Source organism: Anser cygnoides, chromosome 3 (assembly GCF_040182565.1).
Source record: "Anser cygnoides isolate HZ-2024a breed goose chromosome 3, Taihu_goose_T2T_genome, whole genome shotgun sequence".
In the NCBI taxonomy this organism is placed as follows: domain Eukaryota; kingdom Metazoa; phylum Chordata; class Aves; order Anseriformes; family Anatidae; genus Anser; species Anser cygnoides.
This window is the reverse complement of record NC_089875.1, coordinates 105,284,512-105,312,124: the sequence shown is the minus strand read 5'-3', so window position 1 is coordinate 105,312,124 and position 27,613 is coordinate 105,284,512. Positions and strand designations below refer to the sequence as shown.

Below are 27,613 nucleotides of genomic sequence, written 5' to 3'. Positions count from 1 at the left end.
AGTAACATTAATATTTAATCCTTAGGTCAGAGGAAAATGCATGAAAACAATAAAACCAAATCAATTTATTTTAATACTAGTAAAGATCTTTATGTTGTTTAAACAAACAAAGCTGTGTTATTAATTTTGATGTGCTTTTATTGAAAGTTCCAGCTTTGCCAAAAATGCCATCTTTAATTTTGAATACTATCTGCAGTCATGTCTGTCTGTCTCCAAAAGGATATTGTACAACTGGTCATGGCACAGAGAAGGTCAATAAAGCTCAAAGTTTTGGTGTGGTTCCTGGGATCAAACGCAAGTCTGGCAGCTGGGAAGAGGTGGATGAGGGCAGATCTGGCACCATGATGGGCTAGAAAGTGCATTGAACAGATGATTCATTTCCTTGTTCAGAGTAAGGACCAGTGAGGGAGTCAAAACAGATGAGAGAGGCTGGTTATGTACATAGGCACATACAAGCCATGAGGCTCCTTGCAGCAGAAGGCATGTGAATCAAAACTTTATTGTAGAATCATGGAATGATTTGGGTTGGAAGGGACCTTAAAGAGCATGTAGTCCAAGTCCCCTGCCATGGGCAGGGATGCCACCCACTAGACCAGGTTGCCCAAATCCCCATCCAACCTGGCCTTGAACACTTCCAATGGTGGGGCATCTGCAACTTTGGGCAGCTGTCCCAGTGTCTCGCCACCCACATTGTGAAAGATTTCTTCCTTATATCTTATCTAAATCAACCTTCTTTCAGTTTAAAACCACTGATCCTTTTATCTTGACTTTCTGAGTAACTGGACAAACTACAGGGTGAATGAAGATCAACGGCTGGGCTGCTGAACACAGATGTGCTGTGCTCTGGGTCAGGAAGCTCATGAGGTGTAAATGCTGGAGGCTGGTGGGGGGTTAGCAAAGTGTAGCAGTATGACAGCCTCCTTCTCTGTACCTTCCTTGTGCTAGCCAGACTTCTGCTATGGCCCAGCACAGCTGCTGTATATTCTTATATTACCAGGCACAAGGTTTTCTGGGAATCCTTTATAGCTCCTGGTTCAGCAGCACATCAGCAGCCCAAGCAGAGCTGGGAGCTGTGTCTGGGTGGTATCTGCTCAGTCCTGGGTTGTCCTCATCACCTGCACAGTGAAGACTAGAGTATCCTATGCCCTCACTGACTCTCCAGCCCAGCTCTCCTGCACTCTTTCTCCCCCCAGGGGAAGACACAGGACCCCCAACCTGCTGTGAGGGCAGCAGAACCTGATGGTTTTGTGGGACACACTCGGGGTCTCTCTGGGCAGTCTCCTTAAAGTGCTTTCCAGAGTCAAATCTGAAAACTACCCACTGAAATGGCCTTGAGCTCTTTGAGAAACAACTTTTTAAGAACTGCATATTCTCCTTGTTTGCATTAGCCAGAAGCAGAATAGTTGCTTGTGTACCTCGTCCCCAAAAGGCAAAGAACCAGCAAGCTCCCTATGGAGCCCATTCTCAGTCCCTCATCACTGAATCTGCAGAACACAACTCTCCTATGTGAAATATTGCTTAAAGATGTGATGAAGAGGGCAAGTTGTTCATGCCAGCTCATTTTCAGGCTGTCATCTCTCAAGCAATGCAGCAAGCTTGTGATGCACTTTCGAAAATCTAGAGGGAATAGAAGTATGTGGTTAGCCAACTAACCACTGGATGACACTGTTGTTCCACACAGCTACAGCTGAAAGGCTTCATCTGGCAGTGAAAATGTGCCTTGTAAAAGAAAAGTGCAGATGTGGGGTTTTAAGTGTTTAGTGTATTTTGTGTCTTAGTGCAAGGGGCAAATTCATTGCATTTGCCTTTGTGTATGTCCTCACAATTAAATGCTGGCTTTCATTCCTTGGCGTTTAGGTTAAACAGCCTGATTCAATCTGGGTTTAGCCACTACTGCCTGGGTTCTCCAGATTCATAGCAATGAAGAAAATAGTAACTTCATATGTCACACAGGGCGGCTTTACTTACAACATCACTTAGAAGATTAAAAATAAATTGAAGCATATGTCACTTCAAAGGGGGCAAAAAAAGGACATCTGCATTATTTGATGCATTAATGAGAAAGTTCTGCCGAGTCTTGATTTGAACTGTATGGGAAATGATGTGATTGGTAAGCTTGCAAGTTAAATGTATTTCAAATGAAATTGTTTCTGAAATTTGTATTTAAGCTAGGTTAAGGGATGCTTGCATTTTATACTTCGCCTTCTGACATCTTGTTCGTAAATTGAGCTTTACCCTTTTAACTTGAGGAGTTTACAATAAAAAAAAAATCAAAGCAATTTAGCTACAGATATCTAAGGCTGCATTTCAGTAGAATAAGCAAGAACAGCTCTCCTGCCTGAGGCAAATCTTATCATCCATGACCATCTGTGCAGCTACAAACTAACTACCTCCGGCACTGCATGATTCTGTAGACATTGGGCTATAGACTAGCAAACTAACATCCATCCATCCTGATTTCCACCCCCAGCTCCAAATACTCCTTGTGATATCCTCGTCTCATTTTAAACAGAAAACAAGCATCTCTGTTTTCCTTGTATATCAAATATCCCCCAAAATATAGAGGACCTGATCCTTTTTATCTTTCCCATCCCTACTGCAGGGATAAGGATAAGTAAAGGTCAGTAAAGCATGGCTGGATGCTAGAGATGCATAGACAGAAACAGTCATGAAATATTCACGAGGAATGATATGAGTTTCTCCACGCCATCTTGGTGCTTCTGGATTGTATGGCTCGACTGAGGAAGGTTTCGTTCGTTCTGAAGGAAATACGACTTCCAGGAGGCTAATGTTCTGTGTTTAATGCATTAGCTTTTCCCCTTGAGGCTCGGTTACAAATGCAGCTCAGGCCAAATTGATGAAATATCAGTTAATATGCAAGTCTGACAGCTTGGAGAGGACACAGCTGCAGTGAGCTAGGACAGTCTTGGGGTGATAGAGGAAAATCTAAATATATGAAGGCCAGTATTTGCATATGTGGATGTTTTAGAGGGATACACCAAGAGCTTATTGATGCAGCTAAGTAAATCAGCCTGTTTTTCCAGAGATAATTTCTCTGGTGTTCATCCTACAGGGGAATTTGGCATGGTACAAAAAGCCCAGGCCTAAACCATAGCCCATTTATTTTTTTATTGCTATGACATTTGTGCTGTGTAAAGACTTCAGATACGTCAACTTTTTCAGCATATGTATATCATGACTTTGTGAAAAATTGGAGTGTGGAGACATGCCAAACCTTAAATAAAATGCCTTCCATTTGGTTTACCCTGAAGCCATAGGGATTGTTCCAGCAGAATGGAGGAAGGTCCAGTTTCAAATCATTTCCCACATAGCTACATTCACAACAATATTTTAAACTCATTTCAAAAAGCCAAGAAAAATTTGCCTTTTAATATGGAATAGCCAATGCAGGTGAATAAATAACATACGTGATCAGATTTAAAAATATTTCCTATTGTTGTTCTTAAAAATGTATTTGTGTAAAGGTTTTGCACCTATAATCAGCTGATATGGTGAACTAGGCAGCTCTGTGAGATCCTAGGCTGAGTCCTCGCACCAGTCCATAAAATGGTGGCAGGAGCACAGGCCAGTCCTATGTGTTACTTTTTCCCCTTTCTGCTGCAATTTGTTAGCATGGTTTTTGGCCACAGTCTCCATGTGGTACCTTCGGTGCTGCAACATGACCTGGAACTAGGACTCAGGACCCCTGGGAGAGGCAGGAACTGTGGGGATATCCCACCCATGAGATGAGCCTCACATTGAAAGGAGCCCTGCTAAAAGTCTCTTTGCCAGGGACTGATACATCTATGTAGTCCATAGGAGCTAATGTACGGATGCACATTCCTTTCTGATAATCCTGCATGCTCACATATGTCTCTATCAAGCTATGTGTTGGCCCAGAAAACAGCTGAGAGGTATATAACATATCTTGAGGTTACACCCCACAGATGGAAGCAGTTAGCTCTTTGTAGCCTGAATATGCACCGCAGGGACTAAGAGAAGCCAGGAAGAGAAAATCCCTCAAATTGGAAACTGCCTTCACCCCTGTAGAAAAACAGGAAAATCAGAAATGTCCTCTTTCCTGAACATATTTTGTAGATATTATATAATGGTGTATGAATTAATTAATGAATTATCAACAAGAATTTGAGTGCATTCAAGTTCCAGAGCAGATTTTCTGTTAGCTTTTTTTTTTTCTTTTTTAATCGGATATGATGGCATTAATACAATGAAAAGAAAAAAAAAAGACAGGTGAGGCTTAAACAATGTTTTAAATATATTTCTTCATTGAGGTAAATAGAGGAAGACAAGAAAAAAATCCATAGATAAACATGTAAAACAAACTTCATGCTTACAAATACCTGAACATTTCAGTCATTGATTTATGTCCCAAATGACTTACACGACTTACACAGCTTACTATTTTCAAATATATACCTCTTGCTAAACAGCTTTTCCTCCTGATTTTCCCAAAGTTTGCAGATACTTTGAAATGTCTGGATAAGTTTTCAGCACTAAGGAACCCCAGCTCTGTATAAACCGTCCCGAACAGCTATCCGAAATTGCAAGCAAAATGGCAGTGCTGAGATGAAAGAAAAGCAAGTATTTATGGAACAAGTCATTTGATGAGAAGAAAATTAAAACATGAGCCCAAACAATAGGATTTATAAAGTCAGACTAATTGTGTTTAACTTTTCCAAAGCCCTATTTAGAGAAGCTAGCAATTATTTGTTATTTGATGAAAAAAAAAACTTCTCTGACTGTCTCTGTCTTTCAAAAATAAATGTTTTTAAGGCAAGGTTTCCATAAAATGTCTTCAAACAAAGGGATTTCTAAGGTCAGAGTTGCTAGAAAACATAGGCCAGACCTTCAGTCAATGTAAACTGGTATCATTTGAAGCCAGCTGGAAGGAGTGCAATTTATACCAGCTGAGGAGCTCACCCTCCATGTCTGAGGTAAAGCACAAACAGCACTGTTACTCTTTCCAATACTGTGACATGGTTTTCTTTCTCATCTGAATGGTTTGATTGCACATTTCCCTTTTAAAAGTTTAAGCTTCTGAGTGAAAGTTGCCTGATTAGAGTATGAATAGCAAGGAAAATAGTTGCTTGAGATTGGTAATGGAATTTATGCTTTCACCATAACTAGCAAATGTACAAGAACTTATTGTCATTGTAGTCCTGTAAAGTATATTTCATTTTCTCACTGTGCATATGGAAACACTGCAAACCTGAGTCCATGGCCAGAGAACAAATCACTGTCAGTCACTCCTTTCCGCAGGAGACAATCCATGTTTGCCTTGGTTGGTGGTTTCAGGTAAGATGAAAGCAGAAGCCTACGCTTAAGAAATTTGAGTTTGCTTTTTAATCCCCTTTTGCAAAGGCATAAATCATTGTTGTATATTACATATTCTCTTCCACTGGTGTTGAAATAGAAGCAGCTAGTTTCTGCCATTACAGTACAAAAACAAATTTGAGCAGTGGGTACGTGTTTCCCAATGAACCTTAAAGTACTTTTTCACCTGTGTCAAAAAAGAGGCCCAGGGTGTTCGAAAGTATGCCAATATTTTGAATTCTCTCCCAGATTCGTTATTGCAAGTCCTTGTTTTATTCTGTACTCAGAAATGAGTGGAATGAGAGTTGCCTTGTGTTTTTGCTAGATGGTGCCAGAGTACACTTGTGTTTCCCCCAGTTGACAGAAGTGGCTGGAGCAGAAATCTTTCTTTTTATTAGAAAATCCTGCACTAAATTGTAAGCTGTATAGTGCTGCTGATCTGCACTGGTGACTGTACACAGCGAAAGGCAAAATCCTAATTACACATAGAGGAAAGGCTGGTTTCTGTTAGCAAGCTGAACAAGGAAGTAGAAATACCTCTCTGTGTTTGAAATCTTCCAAAAGAAAAAAAAAAGGTATACAAAATTATTTTGATCCATTGGCTAATGTTATGAAATCAGCAATCTAACTATGCAAATATTTGTAAAAGAGATTCAAGGAACATCTATGTATCTACAATTTGATAAACATTTAACACACTACTAATGTTGAGTCATTTCCATCAGGGACTCATAACTTGACAGGGTTGTTTTGCACCCCTCCTCCCTGCCCCCTCTTTTTTTTTTTTTTTCCCTTCTATCTTCTTTGCCATGGCTCTGCAAGCAATTAACATGGGTGAAGAATTGCCAGAATAGAGTTTTTCCTTGATGTGCATATGTCACTGCCGTAATGTTACTGGAAATGTAATAATTTAAATGGTGAAACTAATTACCTAGAAAGTGACAGCACTGAATGTGCTCTTTCATGGACGGTTCATTGTTGACAGTGGCCCATTAGATATGATATTATGTTGGTTATAGTAGCTCTACAAGGGAAACAGCATCGTTATTACTGCTCTGTGTTATGAAAAATCTTTCCTTGCGGCTGTGCCTGCTGAATCTATGTTTGAAAGGTAAGCACAGTGGACAAAATACGGATCTCAGTTAGAGGGTGGTAAGTTCAGTGTTCTATTGACACATATTTGTATTGGTGGAATGGAATGAATGGAATAAGGCCTTTTTTCTTTCTTTCTTTCTTTTTTTTTTAAGTTCATATTAAAATAATTGGAGGAGAAAGAAAAATAAAGGAATAAATAAATAAATAAAAGCCTGTTCTGAAAATACTATTCTTCTGGACCTGCACTTTTTTTTTTTTTTAAGTGCTTGGCACAATTCAGGAAGATAGTGCAGAAAAAGCTTTCATGTGTTGCTTTTTTTTTTTTTTTTTTTTTTTTTTGGTACTCTGTGAAGGTGTTCCCAAGATTTTCAAAGCAACTGGAGAAAGTGCCTTCTTTCTCATGGCCTTATCAGCCTCAGAGGGAAAGGATACAGGTGGAACCATTAAGTTCTCCTTAATGTCATGACAAAATCCACAAACAAGAAGATCAGGAAGATGGCCCCTATGTTCTCAGATACTCTGTGTATGATTTACATGAGGAGATGGATGAAGAGTGGACACAGCTCACCTTGCAACTGGAGCCTGTATTAAAACAGTTAATGAACTGCACAAAGAGAAGCAAACCAAGCAGGCGCTGTGTACAGGCTAATACATTCTTTCTGCATTATAAATATTTGTGTTTATGAAGATTAATGGACTGAAACATTTTAGAGTGAAGTCCGTTGTTTATCCATGAGCTGCAAACACCAGAGATAGCTACAGTGTGAGTTTCCTCACACTGTCCTGTTAATGACCTCAACTCTGACCTCTCGAGGGAAAAGGGGAAATTTAGTCCAGATCATTTATGGCCATTTCCCGTGCAGAGCCGTGCAAGACACTTATTGCTGACTTTGTAATGTGAGCTACTGGCAACTGCATGATCACAAAATTCTTAGTGCTCGAGGCCTTAGACCTACTAGGCATTGTAAAGTTAAAAGTTCAGAAGTTTTCACACTAAAAGGTTTGCACCAGTGTAAAAACACTCTCTAATCCTTAATGATTTAAGAAAGATGCTATGTAGCTTTGTCCTGGTTCCAGTTAGGACAGAGTTAATTTTCCCTCATAGTAGCTGGTAGGGTGCTATGTTTTGGATTAGGATGAGAAGAGCGCTGATAACATGCTGATGTTTTAATTGTTGCAGAGCAGTGTTTACACCAGGCCAAGGACTTTTCGGCTTCTCGCTCTGTCCTGCCAGCGAGCAGGCTAGGGGTGCAGCAGGAGCTGGGAGGGGACAGACCCAGGACAGCTGACCCAAACTGGCCAAAGGGGTATTCCATACCATCTGACGTCATGCTAAACAATATATAGGGGTGGCTGGCCGGGGTGGGGGGGCCGGCTGCTCGGGAATAGGCTGGGCATTGGTCAGCGGGTGGTGAGCAATTGCATTGTGCATCACTTGTTTCATACACATTATTATTGTTAATACTATTATCATTATCACTATTATTATTATTATTGTTATTATTATATTCCTTATATTCCTTATATTATTATATTCCTGTTTTAATAAACTGTCTTTATCTCAACTCACCGGCTTCACTTTCCCATTTCTCTCCCCCATCCCAGAGAGGGAGGGGGGAGGGTGAGCGAACGGCTGTGTGGTGTTTAGCTGCCAGCCGGGTTAAACCACAACAAGCTTAACTGGAGCTAAATGAACATTTGACTGTACCTGCATGCATAACCATGCTGCAGTGATTTCCTTCCTTTTCTTAAACATTTTGTCAATAATTTCCTACTCAGGTGTAGTCCAAAGTAAGATATATAGTTTAGGGAGGGAAAGAACACAAGTAGAAAGTTAGGTCTAGTCTACCACAGGGAGATATCAAAGGGGTTTGGTTGTAATTTGTGACTACCAGTTTGGTTGTAGTTTGTGATCTCCAGTTTGTACAGAGGGGAAGACTGAATTCAAGCAAAACCAATCAATACTCTTCACTGCTATTTGAATATGCGTGGAATCCCAGCCTGCCTCACTCAGAAATGAAACAAATGAAACACATCTACTTAATCCCCTTTATGCCACATATTTGAATCATGATAAACGCAGTCAGGTACCCTGACTCAGTTGACAAGCAATAGCTCATTAAGTGGTGGTAATTTAATTGATTTTCCTCACTAATGCATATCTTAAGATAGACTGCCGTTACAGGAAGGGTTCAGGAGGTGGTTGATCCCCATTAAAACCATGTGATAATGCTCCCAGTTTCATAGTTTTACAGCCCGACCCCAGCCCATGCCATGGCTGATTCCAGCCCTGCCCAGTAAGTCGTAGTGAACCAGAGTATTCATGCAAGCAAAGAGGCAAGATGAGGTGCAGGAGTATTTCAGGAGTATTTTATTTGTAGGAATTCCAAGAGGGTGCTGGGACTAAGGAATATTGAGAAAAAGGAGAAAAAAAAAAAAAGGAAGGAAGGAAGGAAGTCAAGAAAATGTAATGATAGAAAGAGCTCTTACTCTTACTATCTTCCTCATCACTGTAATATCCAAGTTTGCACAGCCATCAATAATATAGATATATAGATTTGTACTTGCTGTACACTTTTGGGACAGGCAATCATTTTTTCATGTTTTTAACATGTATTCATGTTGTATTTTATTTTATTTTATTTTATTTTATTTTTAATTCATGTTTCTAGTGCCTGCTCTGATTGATCCAGGAATTCATCCTACCTGTATGCTAACTGCCTAAAGTGTTTTAATGGCAAGGTAAGTCCATGTTTTATCCTGTCTGGATAAAATCTATATCAGGACCAGGGATTCTGTAGCTGTAGTGTGTATACTATGCACTCTATTGCTCTGCTGTGACTTTAATTTTGTGATTTATGTAGTGAAAAGCACTAATGAAAGAAGACTGTGTATTTGTATGAGTCAATTTAAATAATATCCAAATTTGCAGTTTGTTTAGTAACTTTCAAGACAATTGGATATTTCAACACAGAGGAGTTTTCAGGAAGTTCATATGTAACTAAGTTTTGCTCTTCAAATAAATGGAAGTAGAGAAAAAGTGCACACAGATACTTGTCTGATAATGGTGACTGATACTGTCTTGGTGGACAGAGTTGCAAAGATAAGTCCATTGTAGCCTTCCTGTTTACTTTCATTAACCAATTAACCGTTTTTCATTTGTTTGTTTGTTTTTGGTGGTGGTGGTATTGTTTTTTGTTTTGTTTTGGTTTTGTTTGGTTTTTGTTTCTGAGCTGTTTTTTCCCCATTATGACTGCAAAGACTGGTCCTGGAGCATCGCGATTTACCTGATCTTATTTGACGTGATAGGGGAAAACCATATTACCTGCAGTATTTGGCATCTGCAGTTACCCCTTTTGAAATGTCAAGACAAGAAATAAATTTTATAAAGAAGCAGTTCCTCTTGTTTCCTCCTTCTCACTTTAGAAGATGAGGAACGGTTACAGAGATTGTTGCATCAATAAAAGAGGGCTTTTGTGTCAAGACCAATAAATGAATGCAATGCAGTTTTTAATCTCACAATGAGTTATAGGGCACAATCAAATATAACAATAAAGATAGAATATTTTATTATTAAAATAATAACATAAGACAGCAAAACAAATATTTTCTCATCAATCTTCTAGCCATAAGCTTACAGAGTGAAGTGCTGAATGCATTGGAAGGACTGCAATGAAAGCTGATCATGTCATAACATATCAAGGCAAAAAGACTGAAAGTATCTAATGCTTTTTAATTTCAACACTTAGGGAGTATTTTAAACTAATTATTTCTGTCTTGGTATATGAATGAAACAAATGGTAAAATAACAATAATAAAAAAAGAGGATTCTTTCCTCCTCTTGCCACAAAACATCCTTCCTGACCCTGAAAAATAAGTATTTATAGAGCTAGAAAAAGGAAGAGGAGGAAGAAAGGAAATGAGGGAAGAAAAAGGAATAAGAAATGGAAAACATCAGTGAAAATTTCTCTAGGCTGGTCTGATAGAGCATTTTAATACTTAGTTCTAGCTCCTTGTTTTCCTGAATAAAAGGGTGAATTTATTAGATACATGCCTGGGTCTCTGAAAAATGTGTTTTTATGTTAAGTTAGAACAGGTTTTCAGTTCTTTAATATTTACATATGTAGTAAATAATCTACCTCCCATTTCAGTGCCATAAAATTGTTCTGCACTGTGGATTTTACAATACCAGATTTCCTAACCTATTCAATAAAGCATGGCCTTTTATATAAAAAGAAGAAGAATCCCATGGTATTTAAAATATCTTTCTTCTGACCTTTCTTAAGGGTACATCCGATTTGCAGCACTGTATAATGTGTTCGCAGCCAGCGAGACTGCATCTTGAAAATCGTTCAGAATTGATAATGTGTCCCTATGCACATGATCCTCATACACAATTTCCCTTTTCAAAGGAACCTGCTAGGAATCTGAGTTTGTTATTTTAAAACTCACAATAGTGGTGCTGTTTGGGCTCTTCATTTTATTCTGGTCCTTTTAAGGGTTTCAGTGCTCAAAGTATTTATACAATAACAAATTAAGAAGGTAATACTGCTCTGGGCTATGCAGAACAATGCAAGGGCCAATGCTGTCCAAGCATAAAAGATTTCCTAATCTGTGTATCTGAGCCTACTGCCTCCATGACTGTATCTGATAGGCAACACACTCTGTCTCTCCTTTAGCTTTCTTTTTTAAAGAATTTCAATACTCTCTTAAGCTTTCATATGAAAAATGCAGAAGCAGGGCATATATCAAGATGAAAGGTTATGGTTGGAAAAAAGCACCTTTCCATTTTTATTGCTAGCATTTCTTTTTTCCTTTGTAAACTTTCTCTGTCACAGGCAGTTACATGAATATACTAGCAGTCCAGTTCTTTTCAACACTGTTCATTTGAACTGATCCATGATAGATTTATATGGTCACAGATTCTTCATGCTGAATTTATTCTTTATATTTCTATAAATTAATGCCATTGCTATTAGAGATGGCTCCTGACAATAGGCTTCCCTCTTCAGGATCAGCATTTAATGTTTTGTGTGTTCTGGTGAATTCCCTATAAAATATCTCTACTTTATACAATGTAAGTGCTCAAACCAATACAGAGTTTTCTTATTCTTGAAAAAAAAAATCACTAGAAGGAACAATTCGTGGTAGAAAAATGACTAGCTCGACAGCACATAAGATTGTTTTATGAAAACATTTTAGCACTGATAACCACATCTTAGATGCAATCCACAGCTGATGGCAAGCCATCCTTGTATCTGTTCCCACTGCATGTAATTAGCTTCTAACACATATCCACATCATACGTTTTAAATCTTCCTTTCATCTTTATACTGGAGTACTGATGTCTCCAACAACAGATTCTTAAGCAAGCATTTTATGACAGATGCTCTACATAGTCATTTTATATCTGTGGCATCAATAAAGCAATAAAACTTAATTGGTTACTTCAGCATGAAGAAGCTCATTTCTGACACCTTGAAGCTGCAGATTGACAGGCGGGTTCACTGAAGGGGAGAAGAGGGAGGAGAGGGTGGGTCAAAGCCAATATTGCTTTATGAATTACTTCTTATGGTGCTGGCCTGGTAATCAGCCTAATGCTAATCCTCTACTTAGTTCATCTGCAGTGGCGTACCTGTGTGTACCCAGTCAGACCAACAGAGTTGAGCACAGCTGGGGCAGAGGTTTAGAGGCCATTTCTCTTTAGCCAGTCCCAGAATTCCAGTAAAACAACTGAGCACTTAAGCAAACTGAAAGCTTTAGTATGGATGTATAGTTAGTGGGACTTCTATCTGGAAACAAAGAATTCTGTAGGTGATGGTAAGCAACAGATGAGTTTAATGATCCTAAAGCCCCCAAACCTCTTGGTTCTGGTTTATGATGAAGCAGAGAGCTTCCACCACTCTCTGAAAAGGGCCTGCCTTCCTTTACATGTTGCTTGAGTTGTGTGGGAAGAGCCAGCCTGGCTGCTCAAACAAATATGAGAAAGATGCTTGTATGCAAAAATAGCTTTCAAAGGGAAGCTCTGAAATCCAGAGTACAGAATACAACATTTCTTTGTTTATACTTCTGTAACACTAGAAAAAAAAGATCTTTCCTCATTCTTTAAAGGCTAGTACAGGTGTCTTCTATATGAAAATGAAGTGAGGTTCTTGTCTTAATTTTGCAGATATCCGTAATACAGTCTCTGATTGAAACCAAACCAAAGGAAACCAAGCACAAGAAATGTAATTTCTGAACCATTGAAGGAAATGAGAGTCTGTCCATGAGTGTATCAACTTTTGTTCATATGTTAATAAATAACTAGGGTTTTATTATTTCCTGTTGAATATTCATTTCTTGATAAAGAAGATGGAAAACAAAATTTAGACAGAACAAAGCTGATTTAGAGATCGTGATTAGAAAGTACATTATGCACTGACTTATGACTTGAGTATTAGGTTTTTTCTTGTCTTCATTAACACATTCATTTACGTCATGTATGATGCAGCAGTGTTGCTTGGGTTATGATAGGGCTTCTGCAAATGTTGTGGTTGAAGTTAGGATTTTCACACTAAGCAAGCACACACCCCATTGCTGCTGAACACAGACTTTTTTTTTTTTTTCTTTTTTGGTAAATTGTGCAACAAGGAAAATTGCTCAAATAGTTCCGAACTTCTATAACACTCAATCCTACTCTGACCTCAAGTGTAATCTGTTTTCAAGACCCTGTCACCACTTTTGTTTATTGAAGGGTGCACTCAATGCACCTGAGAAAAGCCAGAGTGATTGAGGTCTGGGCAAGGAGACATCTCTCCTCTCTAACCTGGCAGCTAAGCACAAGCTTCAATCGCAGTAACTCACTTCCCTACTGCTTGCATGGTACGTGGGAACTACAAGGGGAGACTGAACATTAGGAGTCCAACCATCACTGTGGTCAACCTAGTGATCTTCCTTGTCCATCTCCCTTGCATCTTTCCCTAGCTCTTCATCCCACCAGCCCAGGCTAGCAGCGGTTCCACAATAGGAAGCTGGATGATAAAGCAGATCTCCAACCACTGCTGGAGCTGCTGCAAGCCCTTGGCTCTTCTGGAGAGCCCAGAACTTCAGCAGAAGGTCCCTGAACCGTGGGCTTTCTGCAGTCCCTGAATGGGAATGGGTGGCAGCACTTGGCTTGATGCCCATATAAATGACAAGGGCCCAAGGCACTTTGAACAGACTAAATATTTTGTGCACACCCCTGTGATGTTCAGTGAAATAACACTGAAAGAAATGGTATCTATTTCTCTGTAAACCTCTGAAAATAAGTATGTTTGTAGGGCTTGTTTGATGGGGGAAAAGGCAAATACATGAAAAAGTATTCAAAAGCAGTTCTCTATGTAGATCTTTCATTTAGAAATATAGAAATGTTTCAGTCAATAACTTGTGATGGTCTGTATCCTTAACTGCTCCTCGATATCTCAAAACAGGTGCTATCTTTAGATGTGGCGTTCTTCCAAAGCAAAACCTTTAAAATCAGAAAGCACAGGCCAGGGCTTGATTTCATTACTGTGAACAGGACCAGGGGCTGTGATGTTATTCAACAACCATCTGAATAACTAGATAAAATTGATGGTTTCCTTACGGTTTGATTAGATTTTGCGTCAGTTCTTACAGTGACAGATTTAGGGAAAAGTAATAAAAAGACAATGTAATTTAAAAATCAATAATGTGGAGGGGAGGGAATGCAGACTGGGGAGTTTTGCATAGTGGGTAGCATTGCATTACAATGTTTGGTTTCTCCTTTTATCTTTTTTATTTATTAAAATTTAAACAGATTTCTAGGGATTTTTATCTTTTATAATGACTACAGCCCTTTTGCTGAGCTCATTTCCATTACAGAATGTTATTTCAGCTGCTAAGCAAAGAGATAATGTTCCCTTCATTAAAAATAGCTAGGAAGAGGAGGGTAGCATAGTGTTGTTCTCCCCCTCCATCCCCTCCCTACCTCTCTCCCACCCCCAGCAAACATTTGTTGTCCCTTATCTTTTTTTTCTTTTTTTTTCTTTTCTCTTTCTCTCTCTTTAATTTTATTTTTATTTTTAAATTTATTTTATTTCTTAATGTCCTACTCAGATCTTTTGTCTGCAGAGAAGTTTGATTATGCCTTAATCCAAATGGCCAGTGCAATCTATTTTAATCCAATTAACTGATTCAGACTATGCTGGGTGTCATAATCCATTTCTTAATCCAATTAGCTATTGTTGTTCTTACTCTGGCTGAGGACTTTGCAGTGCAGAGGCTGTTTGTTTTCAATTGCAGAATGCAACATGATGTTGCAAGCTAGTTTCCTTGGTAGCCCAAACAAGGAATGAAAGCAAAAGATGTCAGCAGCAGTTGCATCCTTCCTGGGTTTGACCTATTTTATCAATAATTAAAGTTAGTAGGACTTGATTCTCATGATCAAATGGGATTAGTCTTTTTGATTATTTTCATTATTTTTATTTATTTATTTATTTATTTATTTATTTATTAATGGAACTGAATTTGAATGTACCACAGAGACTGGAATAAAAATTAATTGTAAATTTACCTGCTTTAGCTTGGGGTGCTCAGCTTGATACAGTTCAAGGCTTCCCTGTGTTTTATGAAAATCACTCCCCTTTCAAGGAAATACAAAGTGAGTCTCTCAGTTCCATAATCAGTTGTGAAAATCTTGCCCTTTGTATTTTCCCTTTTGGTTGAGCAGCTTATCCAGGGAAATGCAAGCTTGGATCTCATATATACATTTCAATTACTTTCCTTTGCAATTGAACCTAGAATATTTATAAATATATCTGGTAATTCCAACATTATAATAAATTCTAAGTACTGAATTATACATTTCCAAATAATAATATTTGATTTTTGCTTTTGCCCAGTGTGGAAAAAACACTGAGATTTTCAGAGTTCACATTTTATGGAGCTCAAAGAGATACTTGCTTCATCCTCTAATGTAAGCTTCTATGAAGACTCTACCAACTCCATAATATATAGTCCAAGATATCACGGTGGACACAGTTTTTTAAGGGCTTCTTGCTTCATTAAAATCATACTAACCTTAAAGGTAGTTATTATTTTTCAGTTGATTCTCCTTTAGACAAGACATACAATCTGATCTGAAAAGGATTTGATGCCTTTTTTCTGTGAAAAATCAGAGGAAGAGTTAAGCTACTACGGGACCATTAAAAACTCTTCCTTCACAGACTATATTAATGGTGTAAATCTGTACTTGAAAGCTGATTTAAAAACCATGTGAAGTGCACACCTCAGCAGTATTTGGCTGTTTTACAAACATTTTCCTGATTCTGACATCTAAAAATATATATCTTCACTTTGTTACAGTGAGATTTTAAAAATAAATTTGAATCTTTTTTGCCCTAGTATAAGAAAAAGAACATTATTTTATATATAAATTATGTATATTCAAAAGTTTAAAGAGAGAGTAAAAAAAGAAAAAGTAAGAGAGAGAGAAGAAGAAGAAGATGAGGAAGAGGAAGAAAGATTTTATGAAAAAAAGGAAGTGATTACTGTAAACAAGCAATATGAAATTTCCCTTCTCAGAACAGACAGTATACTTTTCTATTTTATTGTCATGCCTTCTATAGACATGACATTGATGTTTTCTCATCATTTATTAAAGTCATGTAAAATGACTAGAGATGAGGAACATTTAATTATACAGTATTGGCCATTAGACTGGAGAGATGTATTAACACAAGGGAAAACATGAGATGAAATCACCACTTTGCAAATAAATACTGTTTCATGAAAATGGTTTTGATGTCAATTTAGAAGTGAATTGGTACTGGTGTTTAAATCAGGGGTTCTCCAAGGAGCTGAAGGTGATAATGTACCAGGCCCCTCCATGGATCCTGAATAACGTTCATATTTCTTGAAGATCATGCCATCAGTGTGCAAGGATACTGGAGATGTACCAGAGTGACAATGGGGAGAGTTCAACTCTAAGATTCATAAATTAGGTATCTATGAACTATGGACCTTCATCTGCCTGTAGGCAGGTCTCCATATATATGGCAGAGATAATCACAAACATTGTTGTACATAGTCACAATGTGCAAGAAGTTGAAGACTACACAGGGAATGTGCCTTTTGGCCACTACTTTGGACTCATGTTTACATGAAACTGCTCCATTTCCTTCAGATCATACAGTATCCTTCTATGCTGCTGAAGCTTCATAAGCAAGTTATTTTCAAGAAGAATGTACAAGGACACAGTAATGGAGGTTAGCTGCAGCTATGAATTTTATGAACAGTTTGACGGAAACCACATTAAATGGCAACATCAGCCTACAAATCAGCTTTGCGATGCTCTTACTCCAATCTGGTGCTGAGGATGATTCACTGTGAATTTGCTTTTCATGGCCACCATTTCATGCAGTGTCATTTGTCAGCATACCGGCCACTTCTGCTGCAGAAAACTCTGGCATTACGTTTTAGCAGTGTTAACAACTAGTATTTTTACAATGCTTTTCATGTTAGTAAAGTAAGTACTGTAAATAACATCACAAAATCTGCAGTAATTGCCCTTTTTGTAATGTGCCTGTTCACTGGACTATTACCCATGTTATAAAGCTGTCACATCCTGACTCACCAAACATAGCATCTTATAACAGTAACACAATTTCTGCTCAGACCAACATAGGTCAAAATGCAGGTTTAAGGTGATCCACAAGAGGAAGAGCCAGATAGTACACAGAAAAGGAAGTCTTCTCACTGAGGGGAAAATTATCCTCTCTAGATAACTAAGCATGAGTGAGAGAGAGGAGTTAAAACAAAGGTGTGAGATGTGATGAAATGGAATGCTCTGCTTTCCCCCCCTTTATTTTGATAAAGTCTATATCTGGTGGAAGAAGGGACAGACAACTCAGGAAGAGTACAAGGAATTTGCCAATATATGCAGAGAAACAATCAGGAAGTTTAAAGCCCAGCACGAGCTCAACCTGGCCACTATGGTTAAGGATAAAAAATATATTACAAGTATATTAATTGTACGAGAAGGGCCAAGGAAAATCTCCATTCTTTACTGGATGCAGGGGGGAACAGGACTACTGAGGATAAGGAAAAGGCTGGGGTTCTTAAAGCCTTCTTTACATCTGTCCTTACTAGTCAGACCACTTATCCTCAGCATACTCAGCCTCCCGACCTGGAAGTCTGGGATGGGGAGCAGAAGAAACCTCCCACAGTTCAGGTGGAAACAGTCAGAGACCTGCTGCTCCACCTGGACTGTCACAATTCCATGGGAGCAGATGGGATCTACCCGAGGATGCTGAGGGAGTTGGCAGATCTGATTGCTGGGCTGCTTTCCATAATCTATCAGCAGTCATGGTCATCCAGAGAGGTCCAGAATGACTGGAGACTTGCTAATGTGATGTCCATCTATAAGAAGGGTCATAAGGGGGACTCGGGGAACTACAGGCCTGTCAGCCTGACCTTGGTGCCAGGAAAGGTGATGGAACAGGTCATTGTGAATGTAATCACAGAGCATATGTGGGATAACCGGGGAATGAGGCCCAGTCAGCCTGGGTTCATGAAAGGCAAGTCCTGCCTGTCCAACTCCATCTCCTTCTATGACTGGGTGACCTGCTTGGTGAATGAGGGAAAGGCTGTTGAAGTAGTCTACCCAGACTTCAGCAAAGTCTTTGACATGGTCTCCCACAGCATTCTCCTGGAGAAAATGGCAGCCCATAGCTTGGACAGGCACACTTTTAGCTGTCTTAAAAACTGGCTGGATGGACAGGCCCAGAGATTAGTGGTGAATGGAGTGAAATCCAGCTGGTGACCAGTCACAAGTGTTGTTCCTCAGGGGTCGGTGTTGGGGCCCATTCTCTTTAATATCTTTATTGATGATTTGGATGAGGGAACTGAGTGCACCCTCAGTAAATTTGCAGATGACACTAAGTTGAGGGGAAGGGTCAATTTGGTAGGAAGGCCACCGGGACAGGCTGGACAATAGGCAGAGGCCAATGGGATGAGGTTCAACACGACTAAGTGCCGGGTCCTGCACTTTGGCCACAACAACCTCATGCAGCGCTGCAGGCTTGGGGGAGAGTGGCTCCAAAGCTGTGCAGAGGAAAAGGATCTGGGGGTGATGATTGATGTTCGCCTGAACGTGAGCCAGCAGTGTGCCCAGGTGCCCAAGAAGGCCAATGGTATCCTGGCTTGTATCAGGAATAACGTAGCCAGCAGGGTCCTTGTATTCTGCTTTGGTGAGGCCACACCTCAAGTACTGTGTTCAGTTTTGGGCCCCTCACTACAAGAAGGACATCGAGGCCCTGGAACATGTCCAGAGAGGGGCTACGAAGCTGGTGAAGGGCCTGGAACACAAGTCCTGTGAGGAGCAGCTGAGGGAGCTGGGATTGTTCAGTCTGGAGAAGAGGAGGCTCAGGGGAGACCTTATTGCTCTCTACAGCTACCTGAAAGGAAGCTGTGGGGAGCTGGGGGTCAGGCTCTTCTCACAGGTAACTAGTGACAGGACAAAGGGAATGGTTTCAGGTTGCTCATGGGGATGTTTAGGTTGGAAATTAGGAGAAATTTCTTCTCAGAGAGTGGTCAGGCATTGGAACAGGTTGCACATGAAGGTGATGGTGTCACCGTTCCTGGGGGTGTTTAAGAAAAGGTTGGACGTGGTGCTTAGGGACATAGTTTAGTGAATATTGGTAGTAGAGGGATGGTTGGACCAGATGATCTTTTCCAACCTTAATGATTCTATGATTCTGTCCTGTGGCTTCTGTAGTCTGAATGAATGCTGTCCCTTTTGGGTCTTTGTCCTGCAGCTTGCATTTCTTCCACTTGAAGTCTGGGCCTCAGATAGGGCCAGACTTTGCAATTCCCACTTCCCCATAGCCATGCCAAGGTAATAAATGACTGATAGACTTCTCAAGGTATGTATTATTTAGAAGGAAAGAATTAAAGAGAACATGCTTTAAACCAACATATATTCAAATTCATGCTTTAAACCAACATATATTCAAACAAAGCTTTCCCATACAGCTTGTTACACCCTTGCTCTGGATAGGCACCAATATTTTAGACTTTCTACAGAATCTATTTCTTTCTGTCCCTCCCTCACCTTAGCCCTTCAGTCTGTTTCCCTAGCCATATTCTGAGAAGCATACAATCCCTTCTTCTCAGGAGACTTTTAACTACTCATTAGCCTTTACATTTTCAAGTTCTGAGCTTGGAAAATTAAACATACATATTATTAGAAGACATGTCCTTGAGGTTAATAATTTTGCCCATTATCTTTGAAGGGTTTGCCTAAGTATTTTTTCTGGGAAGCCAAGTGTTGCTTCCTAATTAGTTTACTATGCATCCCACTGTAATTTAAATCAATATAGTTACAAAGAAAATTCCTGAACTCAGTACAACTTCACTGATCGCTTATATAAAACATTTGTTGTAATACTCTTAAAATAGTCACATATTTTGTTCATTTCTATGAAATGAGATCAAAATAAGTGCATTTCAGCAGAAAACAGTGAACCTTTTTTCACCCTTTGAAGGCAGTATTGTATCCGTCTTTTGTGCAGAGAGAAGCTGATGACCTTGCCACAGCCCCTTTCTGTGGAGCAGGGCCCCTCTGCTTTGTCAGTAGAAATATGTGTTTGGATCCAGAGGTCCCAGGTTTAATTCTTACTGTTGACATTTCATCTTTGCTTGCAGTGGTACAGCTTACTACTTCCATACATCAAGATGAATGTAGGGAGAATCTTTTAAGCTTCAAAGCAATCAAAACTGAACAATATTAGTTTTTAAATCATTGATTCTTATGAAAAGCATAAAAGCTACAGGAGATTTTTAGTGGAAGAACAAAATCTGTATGACAAGAATAGCCGTGGGAAGAACGACATACTTCACCAAGCCCAGTTCCCTGCTCTCACATAGTCACATACTGCATATCTTGGTTAGAAAAATCTACAAGACATATACAAGGAGATCACCATAGGATGTTTAGGAGATGTCGAGACTACAAAACTCTTAAATCCAACTCATAACATAAATGGAAAGACCAAAATCCATAACTTTAAAGTATCCAAGAAAGAGAGCAAAAGATAGGAAGTAAATCTCTAAAATCAACAGTTAAAATTAATTAATTCCTGAAATTTTCATTCTTCATATAACTTTTAGAGAGAGCCTGGGGTTGATGGAAAAAAGAAGAATGAAAGATAGTATTGCCGTTTTTTAATGAATATTTTTTTAGCCAAAGTATTTTCCAGAAGAGGTATATTTCCATACTACAACCCTTCAGCATTGAATAAGGTGTGTAAACATGATTCTCTAGGCTTCTTGAGAAACCTCAGGACATAATAAGACATCCATGGGCACTGCAAATATGGCAGAAAACTAGAGGGAACCCTTCTGAATCGGCAGTTGGGTGTTATGTAGAACACCTCAAATGACATTTAATGGATACTAAGTTATATCTAGGATATGACCTCGGATATAGGATGTGATCCTATCTATAGGATACTAGATATAACTGAGAAATGTATTTGAGCCCTTTATGCCCAGATGTGCTTGTTAAAACAATAATGGAAACAAGAAAAAATATACAGAATATAAATAAATACATATATCCTTATAGGCCTCTTGCTGAAACAAGTAGAATGAATTCTTCATATTTCTGTAGGAAATGAGACATGTTCTAGCACAGTTAAATAAATAATAAGTAGCATATCTGGTTCACTAGCGTCCTTGAGCCACACACAATATCCATATCAGAACTGGATTTCCACACTTCTCTCCATTTAAAATAATAATAATAATAAAATAACATATTTTTTTTTTAGCTAATTCAATATTCTTTAGTATTGTCTTTTTTTTTTTTTTTTTTTGCGTCTTTGCATATGTGACACTCATGCTTGGTATTCATCATTCAGCCTTCTTTATGGTGCTCTATAGAGTGCTCTGTGTTGGATGACCAAGCAAGGATAGAAAAGTCAATCTTTCAGGCAATCATCAGAGAAAGTAAATGCAGCAGGTTAAGAAAACTAAAGAAATTTTAGAAGCTTGTGCTTGCTCTTGGAAAGTGTGTACAGAGAGACGTTATTATGAATAACCATGAACAGAAGGCTGCTACAGAAAAAAAGTATGTACGTGCTCCCCAAACAGTTGATTCACCATGAAATCTGCAAGAAATTTCTAGGGAGTTTAGTTTAACTTTCTGAGTTCTCTGAATGGACTTAAGGCAGTGCTTATTGCTGACCTCTAAAAACTAAGCTAGCTCTTTTTCCTCCTAGTAAAAGGATTACATGCATAAATTAAAAATGTGATATACTGTATTAGAAGGGCTGTGGTCAGGAGCACGAAAAAAATTTGGATATCCCTGTCCTGGCACCTGCACTCTGGGCCAGATGTAACCCTCTGAAGGTAGGATGGGGTGGTAACTGCTCCAGGAAAACAGCCAAAAGAAAGAACTGACAAAATCTTCTGGATATTGACTGAAGATATGTCCAAAATAGCAAATTTTAAAGCAGCAAGTAATATTCCTAAGAGATGGAACTCAAAATTGATTGCAATGTTAAGATGTTAGCCCAGTCCCTGGCATGGTCTGGTAGATAGGGTGAGTCAGAGACCATTGCCAATAAGTCATTTGCATCTGGAGAGTTTCTATTTTATAGACCAACAGAAATGAACAGTGCCAGGACTCATCACACCATAAGAAATGCTGAGTTTGCTCAGAGTGGTAATCTGTCTAGTGTAGTACTCTCTCTTTTATATTGATTCAACAAAGACCAGTTGAAAAGGAATAAAAATTGATAAAAAGCAAGTAGCTATCACACCTTTCACAGGATGTGTGAGAACTTGGGGTAAGGAGAGAATAGTTTATATGGCTATGTCTCTGATTGTTTAATGAAAAAACAGAGAGTATAATAAACCTCATTTCCATGAAATTAGCATATCGTAAGGCTTTGTATGATCTAAGAAAGACACTTTGTTTGAACCCATAGGGTATCAAAATCCTCATTTGAAATCTTTAATTAACTTTTCCCCCCTCTTCATTATCAATCACTTATTTCAACTATTCATAGCCTCAATAAGCTTACTCTGGTGGCTAAGAGATAAGAGATAAGACATTTAAGAATAAAGAGTCAGCGTCAGCATTGCTTTTATTTGTATTGAAATTGAATTTGACCAGAATGCTTTTTTTTTTTTTTTTTTTTTTTTTTTTAATCAAAGATTCAAGCAAATGGAGTACTAAAGATGATTTGGCTATATGCTTCCTGGGGATGAAGAATATGAAGGTTCCCATAAGGTCTCTGAATGAAAGCTTGATAAACACACATAGACTGAGATTTTAATGTCATATAATGTACATGAAATTTCTCTGGGTATTGTTTTAACAGATTCACATGAAATCTCTCAGGGTGTTCTACTAACAAATGCAACCTTGGGATGAAATTGAGGAAATGTGGGAAGTTATTGGCATATGACTAGAGGTGAATCACAGTACCTGAAAAAAAACAATTTTCAGGTGAATTTTAGTAACTCATGTACACTCTCTTAGAAAGTAAACATGATAATCTAAATGATCATATCTGTATACATAAAAACCCTTGTCCACTGTATTGTTACTCATTTCCTTGCTTGCCCCAAACAGAACCTGGATCTATTACAGTTTTCAAGTCTGATTTGCTAGCTTACAGTGTAGAGATGGAATTATTTTAATCTTGAAAACTCCGTAGACCACTTGAAGAACTGAACAAGATTGTAAATGTCACAATTAGACAACCCAAAATGGCTTGGCTCTGGAAAAACACGGAAGATTACAACAGACAGATGGAGAAAGATGAGGTGCAGCAGATGACCCAAGGATGTCTGTGATCTATAAACATGATGCAGTAATGAGGAAGACAAATTCACATGTAGGACACATTGTGAAAAGTATTTACAGGAGAAACTGAGAAGTATTAGTACCACTTTAAAATTCATCACAGGCTACATCTATGAGAATAAGGGCCAGTCACTTGTGTGTGATCATTTCTATTTTAAATTGCTAGTTTTTGGTTTTGGTCAATTAATATTTTCCCAGCTAGTGTCTGAGCATGGCTCAGGGGCTAAGGTGGGCTAGGAACTATTATCAAGAAAGAAAGGGAAAGCAGGGGAGTAAGTGCTTTCACCTGTATGGAAGTGAGCTATACCAAGACAACTGACCTCCTTTTCATATGATGTATTTACCTGTACTGGTGTGGCCATCTTAATGAAATAAATTCATTAATTTTAATGAAATGATCCTAATCATCCCCTGCAAGGAAAGATGTGTTCAGGCAATCTACAGAGAAAACATACTAGGATTACCAAATGATTTAAGTATTTAATTTTACGAAGGAGATTAGAATAGTCTGGCTTTCTTAACTTCATAAGAAGCTTGCCTAAAAATCACAGAATCATAGAATCTCCCGAGTTGGAAGGGATCTGTAAGGATCATCAAGTCCAACTCCTGGGTCCCCATAGGACCACCTGAAAAATCAGATTATATATCTGAGAGCATTGCCTAGGCACTTGAACTCCAGGAGGATCAATGCCATGACCACTTCCCTGGGAAGCCTGTTCCAGCACCCTACCACCCTCCAGAGAATGAAAAAATATATTTTCAGAGAAGAATAATGTTAATATTAGAACAAATAAGTGATAGTGACCATGAATATAATTTTCACACAAAGTGTGAAAGAAGGTTTTTTCTACTCTACAGGGGTAGGCTTTCATTTGGGGCAGATTTCCATTTGAAGTGGTGGACAGAAGGTAAACTTCAGGTTCAACACGGTAAGTTTATGGATGACATTATATAGTTAAATTGGTTGTTGCAGTAAGTAGATTTAGATTTTGCAGTAAGTGATTCCTTCCATTCCTCAGGTCTGCAAGAGATAGTAGATATTAAAACATTTGGTTGGTATGAATTTTTACAGTTAATTTTAGAGACAAAATGTCCAATAACTTCTTCCACCCAGAACTCTGTTTGATTTTTGACTACTACAAAATCAACGGTACCTTGTGATCATTTTGGAGATGCAGTTACAATTTCTATAAATATAATTTTAAAATTCTGTTTCAGGATAAGTTCCTTCCTTGTTTTATCAGCTGCTGAGATTTTAGTATTCACCAAGTAAAATACACCAATAAGTTCACAACTGGTAATTTCTCCTCACAATTTAAAGATATCTATCTAAAAATCTCTTCCTTTTCAATTCTGATTTTAACCTACTATTGATTTTGGTCTACAATGCGGACAAACACTATGACAAAGGATCATGTATTAATGAATTGGGATTAAAAGTCATTTTTAAAACAGAGGTCTTTACTATGGCCTTCTCTAACCCCAGGTTTTCAAATACTTTCCATGACCAGAAAGTCCAGTAACTTATTTATTTATTAAATAAATAAGTAAGATTTTACTATCTTTACTCTAGGGACTTGAACCTTAGGACAAACACTACAGAACCATGGGATGTGCACCCAAAGCGTTATGGCAAGCAGCCAAGGTGTCATGAAGTCATCTGAATTATCTATTGGTTGATCATGTTTAGACTTGTGAATTTTATTAGAACAGGTGAATTTTCATCTCAAACTCAGATCTAGGTCATGAGGTTCAAGAGACCTCTTTACCTTGGAGGAAACATCAGTTGAATCTGTTGTTTACAGACTGGTATTGCAATGGAAAGACAAATTTAGCAAAGGAATAAATGAGCATAGTTTTAAATTGGAATTAACAGCAACATATAGCTCTAGTCACAATTACCAAACGTGCTCATTGTTAGAAAACAGAGAGTGAATGAATTCTTTGTTTATGGAAAATTGGCACATACAGTCTATAGCTCACGACATAATTTATAGAGTTTTCTGTAGAGTCCTGGTAATTATTACTGAACTATTCATTATTGATCTCATTTGGAATGTTAATGAATTTAAATCCAGCTTGTTAAAATGCAAAAAACAACCACAAAAATCTATTGTTTTCAGGCAATTCTGCACTCACTGAAGCCAATGGAAAGGATCCCAATAATGTCAAGAAATACTAGATCTATCTGATCTGTCTGAACATGGCTCCGTAGTTGTTTTTATGCCTGCTGAGTTGCTGTTTAACTCTATGATATCCTTAGTGGTTTATATGTGACATGTTTTATGGTAGCATTCCTAGACCTACCTTATCCATGGAGATCAAAGCTTAACCAGAAAAGAACATGTTGAATTTATTTTTTATTTTTTATTTTTTTTGTCAGAAAAGGGTCTCAGTCCAAGTGCTATGGTCAAAGCAACTGAGAACTGGAGAATATCTCAATTTCCTAATTGAGATTAATTGTCTCAAAAATAAAAAATCTGTAGACAAAACATTAGTCATTTGGTCACTTATATATCACAGTGAAGTGCAGCTGGAGCATATGAGTGAAAGTACTTTGTAGTCCCCAAAGGGGTGGTGTACTTGGATGCTTTTCTGTGGGCTTGGAGAATGTGACAAATCTAACAGCATGGTAAGAACTGATGGTCTGTTTTTCATTTGAAAAATAGTATTGTCCCTAGATATGTTATGAGAAAGGTTTTAAGTAGGTGTCATTATGTGGTAAGGTGTCAGGAACTGTGCTAAGTATTGATGAGTATAATACCTTGTTATTTATTTTTTTTTCTGCTTTCATCTTGTTTCTGAAAATAAAATATGTTGAAAAATATTTTTTAAGTGTTGTTTTGTTTTTCTCAAGAAAAGACATAAAAATGTTTTGAGTACAAGAAAAGATATCTAAGTGTTTAAAAAGCTCCATATATTTAGCTTGCTGAGGAGGTATTGAAAAAGCAACATAATTACAAATATTAAGTGCTTACACAAGGATGGGTTATCAATTAGTAGAAGACTCTTTGACCTTGTGGACACTGACAGTAAAATTTGCTCTCAACAGATGAAAATTAAAGGTAGAATGATTTTGACTGAAAATAATGTGCATATTTTTAAATAAAAAAATGTGCTTAACCATCAGGGCAAATTGCCAATGGACATGTAGATTTTTTTTCTTCCTTCATGTTGTCAAGTAGGATGGCACATGTCCAAACATGCATGCTAATTCAAGCTGCATATAACTGGCACTGGACACGGAAATTACTGGAAGAGGTTTTATGGGTTGTTATATACAGAATGGCAGATCATGTTGTGCTTTTTGCCCTTAAAACTAATACTCTGAGAATAAGCTTTTTCCATAACCTGGATGATAGCATTAGTCATATTTAGACAATTTGTCATAATGATTGTCATACTCCTATAGTTTTATAATGGCATAATTTCAGTTGCCAAACAGAAAAAAAAAAGAAAAAAAAGAAAAAAAAAAGATAAGTAGTAAGAAATCTTTTCTCTTCCTCTCATTTTCTTCCTTATACTGGGCTTGGCTCTAACATATTTGCATGTTTTCCATACAGTGAAAAACATGGTTAAGCATGGTTCTCAGCCTTTGAACATCTGTTCTGAGCAGTTTATTTTTATGTTCTATCCTCAGCCAGAGAAGTGTGTTCAGTGTCTTGCTTTGTCAAGGTTTCATATTATTACTTTTTTTCCTGGGTAGAAAGTGGGAGAAGTGGGTAGTTTAGAGATGTTTTTGATTCTCTTTTTGCATTCACATTGCTTAATACTGGTGTTAGGAATCATCTGAGGCTTATGCTGCACTTGTTGAAGAGACTAGCAAGGTTTATAAAAGCCTAGGTTTTGGTGTATGTTCTACCATTTTGTATCTCCCTTCACAAGAAAACTTGCTTCTGCCACAGTATTGTCTTTACAACAAATTGTGAACAGGTATGAGTGTGATACACTAGATCAGATGGGATATATTAGATCAAAACAACTTTGCAACAATGAGACTGTGGACAAAATGCTGAACATGAGTCACAGTGTGCACTTGTGGAGCTGAAGGCTAACAGTGTATGCATAGCAAGACAATCCAGGGAGCTTGTTATTCTTTGTCTATCTAGGACTTGTGAAGCTACACTATGTCCAGTGCGGGGCTTCCTACTGCAACTAAGACACTGAAGGAGCAAGTGGCTGAGGAAGCTGAGACTGATCCACTTAGAGAAGGCAAGGCTATGGAGAGAACCTAACTGCTGTGTTCAGATAAAAAAAAAAAAAAAACCTAAAATGAGCATTTACAGAGAAGGCTACAGAGAGGATGAGACTCAACAGTCAAAAATTTCA

The 27,613-nt window shown here is 38.2% G+C and overlaps 1 long non-coding RNA gene across 1 annotated transcript; it reads left to right on the top strand.

Moving 5' to 3' along the window:
• The first annotated feature begins 7,495 nt into the window (after positions 1 to 7,495).
• Positions 7,496 to 24,491, top strand: LOC136790282 (uncharacterized). The gene is made up of 3 exons (XR_010829803.1): positions 7,496 to 7,840; positions 9,102 to 9,171; positions 24,143 to 24,491. It is a non-coding gene; the product is annotated as an uncharacterized lncRNA (long non-coding RNA).
• Positions 24,492 to 27,613: the final 3,122 nt, after the last annotated feature.